The following is a 12,714-nucleotide window of genomic DNA, read 5'->3' as shown; positions in this document are numbered from 1 at the left end:
TCGAGTCAGACTCTCAGATTCTAGTAGTAATGTCAGTATGATATAGAGCATCAGAAAGTGAGGATGAGACTCCACCCATTCTTATCTCAGTGTTTTTCAGTTACCCCAATGCCTACTCATGCCTTACATTACAGTTCCATGATCATAGTTCATGTTCATGTATATGATAGAGAATCATGTGCTCTTCTAGTTCCTAAATGAGAAATTCCAATTCATTCAATAGTTGGGATCACATTCCATAGGTTATGAACTCCAAATTGAGGTCATGCAGCTCATGAATCATGTACTCATACTTTATAGTGTGCTCAATTCCCATAACTCATGCTATACGTCAAATGATTGGCGAGATTCAACTTTGAGACGGGTGTACTCTCAACTCAGATCACTTTGATGAATCCCTGATGTTGTTTTGCTATTCCTCAGGCCTCAATTAAGTGCCAAGTCTCGCATAATACCCTCCTTATGTAATGATAGTGGCGTTTAGTAAATGCTTCCCGTTGACAAAAGATCATTTATGCTTGTTTAGATAAGGCCTAGTGCGTCGCCTCAATTTTTTCGAGTATCTTAGTGATTTGAGAATTCATAGAAGGACATAGTGTCCCAAGGGGGAGATACCCCTATTCAGTTGCATGCATAGATTCTTATTTAAAGCTTTGCATCAGTTATTTTTGCATATTCAATTATACGTTCATACGTCAGTTCAGTCAGATACGCATGCATTAGAAAGGCATGTTCAATAGAAGAATTTCAGCTTATCAGTGTATTTAGTCCTGCGTACATGAGAAAAACTCAGTCACAGATCCATGCATCAGATATGCATGTTCATTATGAGAATTTAGCTTATGAGTAGCTTCAGTCGTGTATTCTATGCATCAGATATGCAAGTCCGGTATAAGAATTTAGAACATCAGTAGTTCCAGTCTTATAGTCATGTTTCAGATTAGTGTATTCTTTCTTAGAGAGCATATCATGTCCGCGTTATTCCATATTTTAAAGCTTCAGAGTCCCTGCCCATCATTCGGGGACTAATGATCCTAAGGGGGAGAGAATGTAACACCCCACATTTTTGGGCTAGAACGTAAACCGTCATCTCTTCTCATAAAGGTTACAAAAGCTATAAATCCAATACAAATTTAGTGTGTTGATCAATTAACCGTCATCTCTTCTCATAAAGGTTACAAAAGCTATAAATCCAATACAAATTTAGTGTGTTGATCAATTATGTAGTGTGGAAATCTATTGGACCATGATTTAAGATCATAGAAGTCCCTTAACTCAAGGACGAGTTGAAAGATTTCCAATCGTTCGAGTTTGAGTAAGCATCAAAACTTGGGTCAAATTCAATCAACCATAACTCATTGTATATGATGAACTGGGTGGCCTACCATATACCAAATTATAGATAATTGAATAAGCTTTCCAACGATATAAGATTTGTCAAAATCCGATAACCGGGTAAGGATTTATGGCTATTTGAAGTTTCAACTGTATGACGAATGCCATTTCAGTGCATGGAGCGTCGCGCTAGAGGCCGAAATGGCACTCGTCAATTTCCAGCAAGCCTCCGCGATAGTCCTGCTTCACGCCAAACTTCCAGATCTCAATAATTGGCATTTTTTCCAAGCTCCGCATTGCGCTGGGGCAAAAAATGGGGCTCCAGTTTCAGAATTTCACTCAAGGGTATTTTGGTCTTTTCTACCTATTCCTACCCTCTATATATGTCCTAGTAAAGGGAAAAATCTCATTTTTCTCTCTCTTCCATTGCAAGAATTAGGGTTTCCTCCCTATAATTCCAATCCAATTATCTCTAGTAACTCAAGATTCAACCATGGAAATTCGAAACAAACTGGAGATTTGGAATCCCCAGATCGTAAGCTTCAAGAAACACCTATTATTTTCGCATATAGAGGTACGTGGGGTTATCTCAAAAATCTCATGGGCTTAAAAAAATTCATGTTTTAAAATTGGGAGTTTTGAAATTATGAATATAAACATGTTTTAAGCATCTTTATGATATTGATTTGGTCTTTAGGCCTATTTCCGAAGTGATTTGATATATTATATATGCATATGCTTGTGATTCAAAAGATGTTAACTTGAGAGCATGAATTATATGAAACCCCTCTCTTGATATGAAATTGTTTTGAATTTTCATATAATGTGAATTGTTAGAAATCATCTTGACAAGCTTGACATAAACTATTTTGAAAGTGGCTATGATTTTTGACTTGCAAGGAGAGGGTTATTATGTTGAAATATGATGAATATAATGGTTGTATGAAGTAATGATATGATATTGATGGCTTACAAGTCGAGTATGACGATACTCTACAAAATAAGATATGTGGTTGAATTAAATGGAGTTGAGTGCATTGATTTTATATGAGATAGGTGGATGCCCGAAGAAGGCATTTGAGTGTAAGGGCTCATCGTTGGAAATCGTATATGCCGACATGGGAATTTGGTACCAGGCTAAGTGATCTTGTGTACTTGATTTTATGTCATTCCCAAATTAGGACTTTGGTTAGGAGCCTTGCTTTGTGATCTTGTGCACTACTATACTTTATTGGGTCGAGACACCCTGCTGTGTGATCTTGTGTGTCTTCCCCTCACTTATACTCTAATCTCAGCGGCAACCGAGGTTTGACAGTTGGTGTAAATGTTATATGTAGGGTATTCCACCTAGCTCAGCTGCATTACATTGTTGTTGAAAACTATTACATTATGCCCATGTGTTTTCAAATGATTTGATACGAAACTGCTTTATACCGGCTCTCACCTATAGTTTGTAAAAATATTGTATTTTGTTTTGATTTCTCTGCATACCAGTACTTTTGTATTGACCCCCTTCCCTTCCAGGTTTGGAGGCACAGTCTAGAGGTCCAGATAATTAGTAGATTATTCAGAAAGATTTGCAGAGTCGGGTGATGAGCCTTCTATCTTTCGGAAGGCCTAATGTCTGGTAGATTAATTATTATTTAGTAGTTTTGGGTCTACTGGGGCCTTGTCCCAGTTTTCAGATAGTTGTTTATTTTAATCATGTAGTAGAGATTTAGCACAGGGTGTTCAGATGTCGATAGATGTTGTGGGACATTATTTCTCCTTTGTTGATTTCATTTGATTTATGACCATGTTTCCGTAATATTGTGAATCTTCTGCATATCCTATTATCATATGAACTATGTGCATGATTACCAGATAGATAGGGGTGTTTCAGGCCTTTATAGTTTGGAATGCTTGTCATGGCCAGGGCCCTGGTTCGGGTCGTGACAATTTGTCATCTGGGTAACTGCTATTGTATTGTTGTTTTCCAACAATGGATAGAAACCAATCATGAATCCAACATAAAATCCATCTATTTAAACAGATAAATCATCTGTTGCGACAGATGAGACATCTGTTTCAAAGGAAGACTGATATGTCGGATTCATGTTTAAACAGATGGCTCATTTGCTGCAACATTTGACATATATGTTGCAACAGATTAGCTACCTATTGCAGAAGAACCTGAACACGATTCCAACATAGGTTACAACAGATTAATAACCTGTTACATCAGGTAAGTCATCTGTCGCAACAGGTTAATTATCTGTTACAACTGTCACTCATCTGTTGGAATCAGCTTCAAAGGTAATTTAGTTATAACATCAATTCCAATAGGTGATTCATCTGTTGTAACAGATATTCAGACCCGTAAACATGAATCCCAACAGGTAAGAATCTGTTGCGACTCATCACTTACCTGTTGCAATAGATAACACATCTATTGGGATTCAGTCATGACACTATGAAATCACTATCAACTTGTTTTAACAAATGACTTTATTTAGGTACCACTAATAGAGGGATTAATAACAATAGGGGTGGATTGTCATGGTCATTGGGTCGAGAAGAGCAATCGATATATATGGCGTTGGAAGGAGGGTAAAATGCTAGAGACGATTGCTATGACAGTCCAAAGTAATGTTTCGTATGATGATTTTGTGAACTTAATCATCAGCTTTTGTGGACTGAATTGTCAACTGGAAGAATTTGCCATCAGCTACATGCATAAATCCTTTGAAAATCAGAGGGTACTGCCTTTCAAGATAACCGATCAGGTTTGATTGCGTTCTTATCTAAGTGATTCAACCAGGCTGGTGTTACGAGAGAGAATGAGAACCAGAACGTAGAAGAACAAGAAGAAAATGAAGACTTCTTTGATGATAGGTTGGATGATCTAGACATGAATATTCCAGATGATGATCAAACACCTACGCCCGTTGATGCCACCAATACGCTGTGCAGTTCTTCTCAATCGACACAATCTGGAAATCTTCAAGACGATGGGACCGGCTTTTTTATTGGAATGTCATTCAAGGACAAGAATGAACTATCTAACACTTTGTTTATTTCTTGTGTGAAAAAAGATTTCAGAATAAAGAAGGTGATTAATTCGAGTAGTGTCTTTTGCTTCAAATATGCTAATTCGAGCTGCAAGTGGTGGTTGAGAGCGGTGAAGTACGCAAGTTCTGACAGATTCGTCATTCGTAAACATGAAAAGCATCACACATGTGGTTCGGAGCACATCTTGGGCCAAAATCTTCACGCCACGACAAAGGTCCTCGGTGAATATTTCAGGAGTAGTTTCCCCGATGGCAAAGGCCCTTCAACAAGGCTTATGGCCAATCAACTCCTTACGGATTTGGGTGTCTTGGTCAGTTGTTCAAAGGTATATACAACCATGGGGATTGATAGGGACCTGGTTCGGGGGACACTCGGGCATGGGTATGAAGTCTTGGATGCTTACCGTTACATGATTGAGTCCACAAATCCCAAAAGTAAGATGGCATTGCATCTGGATGAAAACGGAAGGTTTAAGTACTTTTTGTATCCTATGGTGCTTGGATTCAAGGTTTTTGACATTTGAGAAAAGGCATAGCCATTGACGGTACCTTCTTGAGGAGCAGGTATAATGGAGTTCTGCTAGCGGCGGTGGCGCAGGATGCAGAGAATCACATCTTTCCTGTCGCTTTTTTGTAGCGGATAAGGAATGTGATGCCTCTTATGAATTTTTTTTGAACAACTGCGACGCTGCGTCGAAGATACTGAAGAGTTGTGTTTTGTATCGGATAGGCATCCAAGTATTCCAAAGATGGGTTCACTTTTCTTCACTTCAGCTTACTTTGGTTGTTGCATCAGGCATCTTGGAGAGAACATTCAAAACAACTATCACAATGAAAGGGTCGTCACCCTTTTTTATAGAGCAGCTAAAGCATATAGTAGAGAGGAGTTTTTAGACTATTTCAATCAAATAGCGGATGTGAATCCCAAGGTAGCATAATTTCTTGCACGTGTTGGTTTTGAGAGATGGAGCCGGGCATTCTGTCCAGCAAATAGGTACATTTTTATGAATTTAATGTCTTGTTTGATTTACAATTTTAGTTTGATGTCGTACTAAGTGATAGGTACAATATTATGACATCAAACATAGCTGAATCGGTGAATTCATTGTTTGGCAATGAAAGAGAATTTCCCATCAAGGCTATGTTTGAAAAAATAAGCGAGAAATATAGTGATTTTTTTAACGAAAGGCGTGTACAGTTCAAGTGCCCAGAAAAAAGAACCCGATTTGTTCTCGAAATTGAAAAGAAAATATCAACGAACATCAGTTTGGGGAATAGGTTATTCTCTCATGAAATAGTAGATTACAAATTCCGTTTCACCGGTCATGGTGATGCTGCCACAGTCGATCTTCAAACAAGATCTTGTATGTATAGAGTTTTTGACTTGGACAAAATACCTTGTCCACATGCTATGGCAGCCCTTCGAGCTCAATACGGCCATAAATATGGACCTGAAGTTTACGAGCACTCCTCTTAATATTATTCGGTGGAAAAATATGAAATGGCATATAGTGGGCATATTACTTCGGTGCCTCCTGAAGAATCTTGGGTTGTTTCAGTAGAGATTATGGGGAGACTAATACCTCCTCCATATATTGAACCGAGCACAATCAAACCGGGAAGAAATCCATATAAAAGGAGGCGTGGAGTTGGAGAATCATTTTCATCAAGAAGAAACAAGTGCTCCATATGTAAGTGCGCTGGCCACAAAATAACTACATGCCCGAATCATAATCCACCATGATCGTTGTAATTGCAGAAACTTGTGTTGTTGTTTGTTTGTTTGTTGTGGACTTTTATATATTTAACTCATTGTTGTGAACCTAATGTTATCATTTATTATATATAAAATGTCTTTTTTTAAAAATAACTTGTGCATCAATAAAATGAGGCAAAACATGAACTTAAATAATACAGCAGACCACAATTATTCTGAACAGTTGCACAAACAACGGGAATTCTTTCCTCCAACAGATGAAAATCTGTCGAAACAGATGGATAATCTGTTGAAACCCAACAGATGACCAATCGGTTCCAACTGTTGAAAGAACTTAGAAGCCAAAATTGCTAGTGCTACTGGATTCAACATTGCCTCCAACCGTCGACATGTTAACATGTATTAGATTAGAAGAAAACAGAATAAAAATTTAATAGGAATTAAAACGCCAAAGTCTGACTAAAAGTAAATTTTTCATTAAATGAAAAATAAAATACATTAGGTATAGATCCAATATAGAAAAATTAAAATACATACGCTAAAAGAAAAAACACATTCTAATTATTATTATCATTATCATCATTAATGACAGCCGACCAATCAACTCGCAGCAGTAGGGCTCTTATCGGCCTCTGCATCTCTTTGAACATTGTCACTCTCACAACGACCAACTCGCTCTGCAGGTCATTAACCTGCCTTTGAAGTTCCCGCACCGTGTCGCATAGAATAGCAATGTCCGGAAAAGGATCAGCCATATCTAGAACACGCATGAATTGACAAATGTAAGGAAAAATGTTCACAATGTAATACAACGTATACGACCAACTGGTAAATTTATGCCAGAAAAAAACTTACCTCAACGAGAAAGGAATATGCTCTTTGAACAGAAGTGGTTGAAGATGTCACACGAAAGGAAAAAATACAAGAAATAAATAGAGTTGAAAGAAGATTAAGGGACCTATAATATAATCTGGACATGTCAGGCCAAAAGGCAGGACTGTTCAGCTCCATTGTATTAATTACATTCAAACTGGTGGCATTTTATTTTCCGTGAAAAGTCGAGACTTTTTCTTTTACACTAATTACTTCTTACCTTTTCATAGCGGTTTGAGACTCGATAGAAACCGTTATTATTGAGCTGTTGCAACAGATCGTCCAATATTTTTAACAGATTTAGCATCTGTTGCAATAGTTGTACGGATTGAATGTGCAACAGACGGCTGTCAAAATAGATTTATGATCTGTAACAATAGATGGTTTGTGTATGCAACAAATAAGACATCTGATGCAACTTATGTATTATCTGTTGCAATAGATGGACAGTATGTATAAGTTGGAGGAGATGTTTTGATATCTTCTGACAGCTGATTCATTAGTTTCAGTTTCAACAGATGGAGTATTCGATTTATTAGTTGTTTTGAATGTGTGAGATAAAAAGTCTTCACCTCTTTTTAATAATCCCTCCGTTACATATTAGTTGGGCCCCATGGGCTTGGCACACCAATTAATAAAAATATAAATTAGGTGATTTTTTTTACCAAATTGGCCTTATTAATTATGATTAGAAAGTATAAATGTGAATAATATATTTTATGTAGTCATTTAATAATAGGGGTAATCTTGAAAGAATATAATAAAATTCTCTTGATTTTATAAATAGGAAAACTAAATTGAAACAAACATATTTAGAAAGAAGTAATCACATGCGTGCAGATTAATTAAAAAAAAGTCAGGTCTATCGCAACAGATTGACCATCTGTTGCAACATATAGATTATCTGTTGCGACAGATGGACCATATGTTTGGAGGAGATGTTTTAATTTCTTCCTACAGCTGATTTGTCAGTTGCAACAGATGGAGATTTTAATTCATCAGCTGTTTTGAATGTGTTAAGATAAAAAGTCATGACTCTTCACACCTCCATTTTAATAGTCATCACATTCGTGCAGATGAATGAACAACACTGACATGTCCTGATGGGGTAGAAAGAATAAGATGCGTGCAATGGATCCCATTTTCATGCATGCGAATTATGTATATTATTGATCAGGCTACCGTGAAGACACATAAAGTGCAATGATTTTGTGAATGCAAGTTTTTACCGATGATTAGAAACTGATCCTTCAAACAAGATCCTGAATTGTACAGTTTAGTTTGATAGGTGCGAACTGATAAGGCTAAAGGGTTCCAAGACGGTGGTGTCGATACCCCATTACAATTTAATGACAGATTCATGCACATGTTTTTGTGTCAAGTTTGGGGAAGGGTTCAAATTTTTGGCGGCAGTGTAAATTTCCAATAGTGATTGGACCAATTTTAATGGCACAATAGACTTCTTGAAAGGCCTCCGAAGCCTCGCAATGCAACAAAAAATGATAGAACCAATAGAAATTCCCCTGATCCAAATATATATTGATGGATTGGTGGAGGAAACTATTATACAACAGAAAGTGTTTGGGATAAAACCTGTGCGGGAAGAGAGAGGTTGAGAAGGCCATATATCATCTTAGTACTTGTATAAGAGGATAAACAGGGTCAATTCCTCTTGACCATTCTTCTTTTTCTTCAATGACTGATGGATTTTCATTTTTGAATACACTTTCATATTCACATCTCATCCAGTTTTTTCATTTTTCATGTCAATTTCATAAGCTACTTTCGCTACACTTTCCTTCCGACCCTGTGTATCCTCTTAAACAAGTACTAAGATGATATATCCTTCTCAACCTCCCTCTTTCTGCACAGGTTTTCTCGCAAACACTTTCTGCTGTATAATAGTCTCCTCCAATAACCCATTCATATAAATTTGGACCAGGAAAATTTCTATTGGTTCTATTGTTGTTTCCTGCATTGCGAGGCTTCAGAGGCCTTTCAAGAAGTCTATTGTGCCATTAAAATCGTTCCAATCGCTATTGGATATTTACACTACCGCCAAAAACTTGAACCCTTCCCCAAACTTGACACAAAAACATGAGCATAAATCGTCATTAAATTGTAACGGGACAGCGACACCACCGTCTTGGTCCCTCAGCCTTGCCAGTTCGAACCTAACAATCTTAACTGTAAAATTCCATATCTTGTTGGAAGAATTAATGCCTAATAGGTAAAGAACAAACATTCACCAAATCATTGTAATGGATGTGTGTTTTCATGAAAGGTTGATTAGTAATACATACCTCCTACATATGAAGTGGTTCCATCTACAAGCAACTTATTCCTTCGAACCCATCTTTACTCTAGCCTTTAATGCTGGCCGGGCAAAAGTGGATCCAATTTCACTTTCTTTTGTTTGCAAACAAGAGAAATACATTTGATGTCAAACAAGAGAAGAACAAAAAGAATATTATAAAAGGGTAACACAAAATTGAGTGAATCAACAGATGACCAATATGATGGAACAGATTACCCATCTGTTCAACCGATGAGGCATCGTTTGCAAAGGATGGATGCATGTTGTAACAGATGTGCCATCTATTGGAATAAATCAAACCAGCCTTGCTACTGGTTTGATTTCTTCAAAAAGTTGCTCCGTCTGTTCCAACAGCTGATTCATTAGTTGCAACAGTTGAGGAAACTGTTGCAACACCACCACCACCAACATCAACAACAAAGAAACAAACAAAACAACACCATATGTTCCAACACCATCCAAAACACAAAAATCACATGTTCCAACACAACCACCCCCCAACAACAGCACCACCAAAGTACCAAACAAAAGACATAAAAAAAAAACTATATTGATAACAAGGCTTTTTAAGTTCTCCCAACAGATGATTTTTTTTGTATATTTTAATAAAAACAACAGTTCATTCATTCAAGACAAAAGTCACCTTTCCTTTAATTTTCTCAATAAATAACAAACGGTAATGGGTAAATCATTGATAGAAACAGATGTAAATAACTAATTTAAATGACATACAAGAAGAAAACGAGATGAAAAGAGAAACTTTGAACCATACCTGCAATGTCAAAAAAGCAAACGGATCAGAACATCTAGTTCAGTCGAGAAAAGATATTGATTGGTTGAGATCCCAAAGGAGATGGTGACATTGAAAAGACCAGTTAAAACTACTCATTCAGGAGATTTTTGAGTTATCAAAGTTGTACCGAGTAATATTTTTTACCGCCTTAGTATTTTAACTATTTTATCTCAGACAAAAAATACCTAAATTGATTTATAAAAAAGGGATCAAAAAATATTTAAGTGCAATAGATGACTTAATCTGTTTGATAGTTTACAACAGATTTGTGATCTGTCATGATAAATGACGTAATCTGTTTGATAGTTTACAACAGATGCGTAATATGTTGCAACATATTACCTAATCTGTTTGATTTGATCCAACAAAAAAGGCATGTTGCAACATGTTGAACATTTGTTTATATATAATTTCAATTGAGTTCATATGTTAGACTAAAACCTTAATTGAATATGAGTTCTCATAGGGTCAAATACAACTTAATTGAGTTTTTTGGCAATTTCATGATGAGACGGTACTGCGTTCCTCTGACCAGAGTTGTCGATTGATCACTCTAAGCCGAGCTGATTCTTACTACCTCATATGTTAGACTAATACCTTAATTGATTAATCTAGGACTAGGGTACTAATACCTTGATTGAATAATCTGGGAATAGGGGTGAGTTCTCATAAGGTCAACTATAACTTCAATTGAGTCTTTTGACAATTGCATGATGAGATGGTACTGTGTTCCTCCCGACTAGAGTCGTCGATCGATAACTCTAAGTCGAACCAATTCTTACTAGGTTATATGTTAGACTAATACATTAATTGATTAATCTAGGACTAGGGTACTAATATCCTAATTGAATATAGGGTCAACTACAACTTCAATTGAGTCTTTTATCGATTGCATGATAAGACGGTACTGCGTTCCTCCCGACCAAAGTCAGTGATCGATCACTCTGAGCTGAACCGATTCTTACTACCTCATATATTAGACTAATAGCTTAATTGATTTATCTAGAAATAGGGGTGAGTTCTCATAATGTCAACTATAATAGATGACAATGCCTATTTGATAATTTAAAACAGATGGGTAATCTATTGCAACATATGACTCAATCTATTTGATAATTTACAACAGATGGGTAATATATTGCAATAGATGACTTAATCTATTTGATAGTTTACAATAGATTCATGATCTGTTGCAACAAATGGCTTAATCTGTATGATAGTTTACAACAGATGTGTGATATATTGCAACAGATTACATAATCTGTTTGATCCAATAGAAAAGACATCTTTTGCAATAGGTTGAACATTTGTTTATATATAATTCAATTGAGTTCATATGTTAGACTAATACCTTAATTGAATGTGAGTTCTCATAGGGTCAACTACAACTTCAATTGAGTCTTTTGTCAATTGCATGATGAAACGGTACTGCGTTTCTCCCGACCAGAGTCGACGATTGATCACTCTGAGCTGAACCAATTCTCACTACCTCATTGTTAGAATAATACCTTAATTGATTAATCTAGGCACTAGGGTAATAATACCTTGATTGAATAATCTTGGGCTAGGGGTGAGTTCTCATAGGGTAAACTATCGATTAATCTAGGACTAGGGGTGAGTTCTCATAGGGTCAACTACAATAGATGGCAGCGCCTATTTGATAATTTACAACATATGGGTAATCTGTTGTGACATATGACAATCCATTTGATAATTTACAACAGATGGGTAATCTGCCATAATAGATGACTTAATCTATTTGATAATTTACATCAGATTTGTAATCTGTTGTTACCTAATCTAATTGATAATTTACAACAGATGAGAAATCTAACGCAACATGTTGAACATTTATTTTTTACAATTTCAATTGAGTTCATATGTTAGACTCCTAAATTGATTAATCTAGGACCAGGGGTGAGTTTTCACAGGGTCATCTCCTAGAGTACTCGGTCAACTACAACTTTAATTATTTTTATATGATTTTAAAAATTACGCATATATTTTATGATTTTAAAAATAATTAAGATCATTTCGGACCAAATCAACATTTTTAAAAGTACTTGTCATTCTTTTCCAAAATACAAATCAACCCCTACAAATTGTTTCATCATTTCAAATCTCGAGGTCTGGCTCTTTCTTTCTCATTGTCACTCAACAATATAGTACAAACAACAACTACTCAACAAATTTGATCAACCCTCCACAACAGATCACTTTTCTTGTTGTTTGCAACCACATAGGTGTTATTTTTGACATCATTCTTGCTTGTATCAGTCATTTTCTTTATCTTCATAGGCAACAGAGTTTGAGAGGAGCTCTATATTTGTTTTTTTCTAAAAAATAAGGGCTTTTAAGTTAATGATGAAAAATAAAACTTTTAGTTGTATTATCTTCGAGAATGGGTTTACAATTTTAAGTTTTGATGGTAAAATCGTAGGAAGAACTCAAAAAATCCCTAATTTCTGTTGCAGTGTTCCGTTGAGTATCATGGTATAGTTGGATAGTGTTGGTGGTGGTGTTTGTGGTCATCGTGGTGGCATTGGTTGGTGCTGTTTATGGTGGTGTCGGTATTTGTGGTGTTTGTTTGTTTGTTGTAATTGGTTGGTGGTGTTTGTGGTGTTGGCTG

The sequence above is a fragment of the Capsicum annuum genome, chromosome 5 (assembly GCF_002878395.1).
Source record: "Capsicum annuum cultivar UCD-10X-F1 chromosome 5, UCD10Xv1.1, whole genome shotgun sequence".
NCBI lineage: Eukaryota > Viridiplantae > Streptophyta > Magnoliopsida > Solanales > Solanaceae > Capsicum > Capsicum annuum.
The sequence above is the reverse complement of the archived record's forward strand: the minus strand, read 5'-3'. Positions refer to the sequence as shown.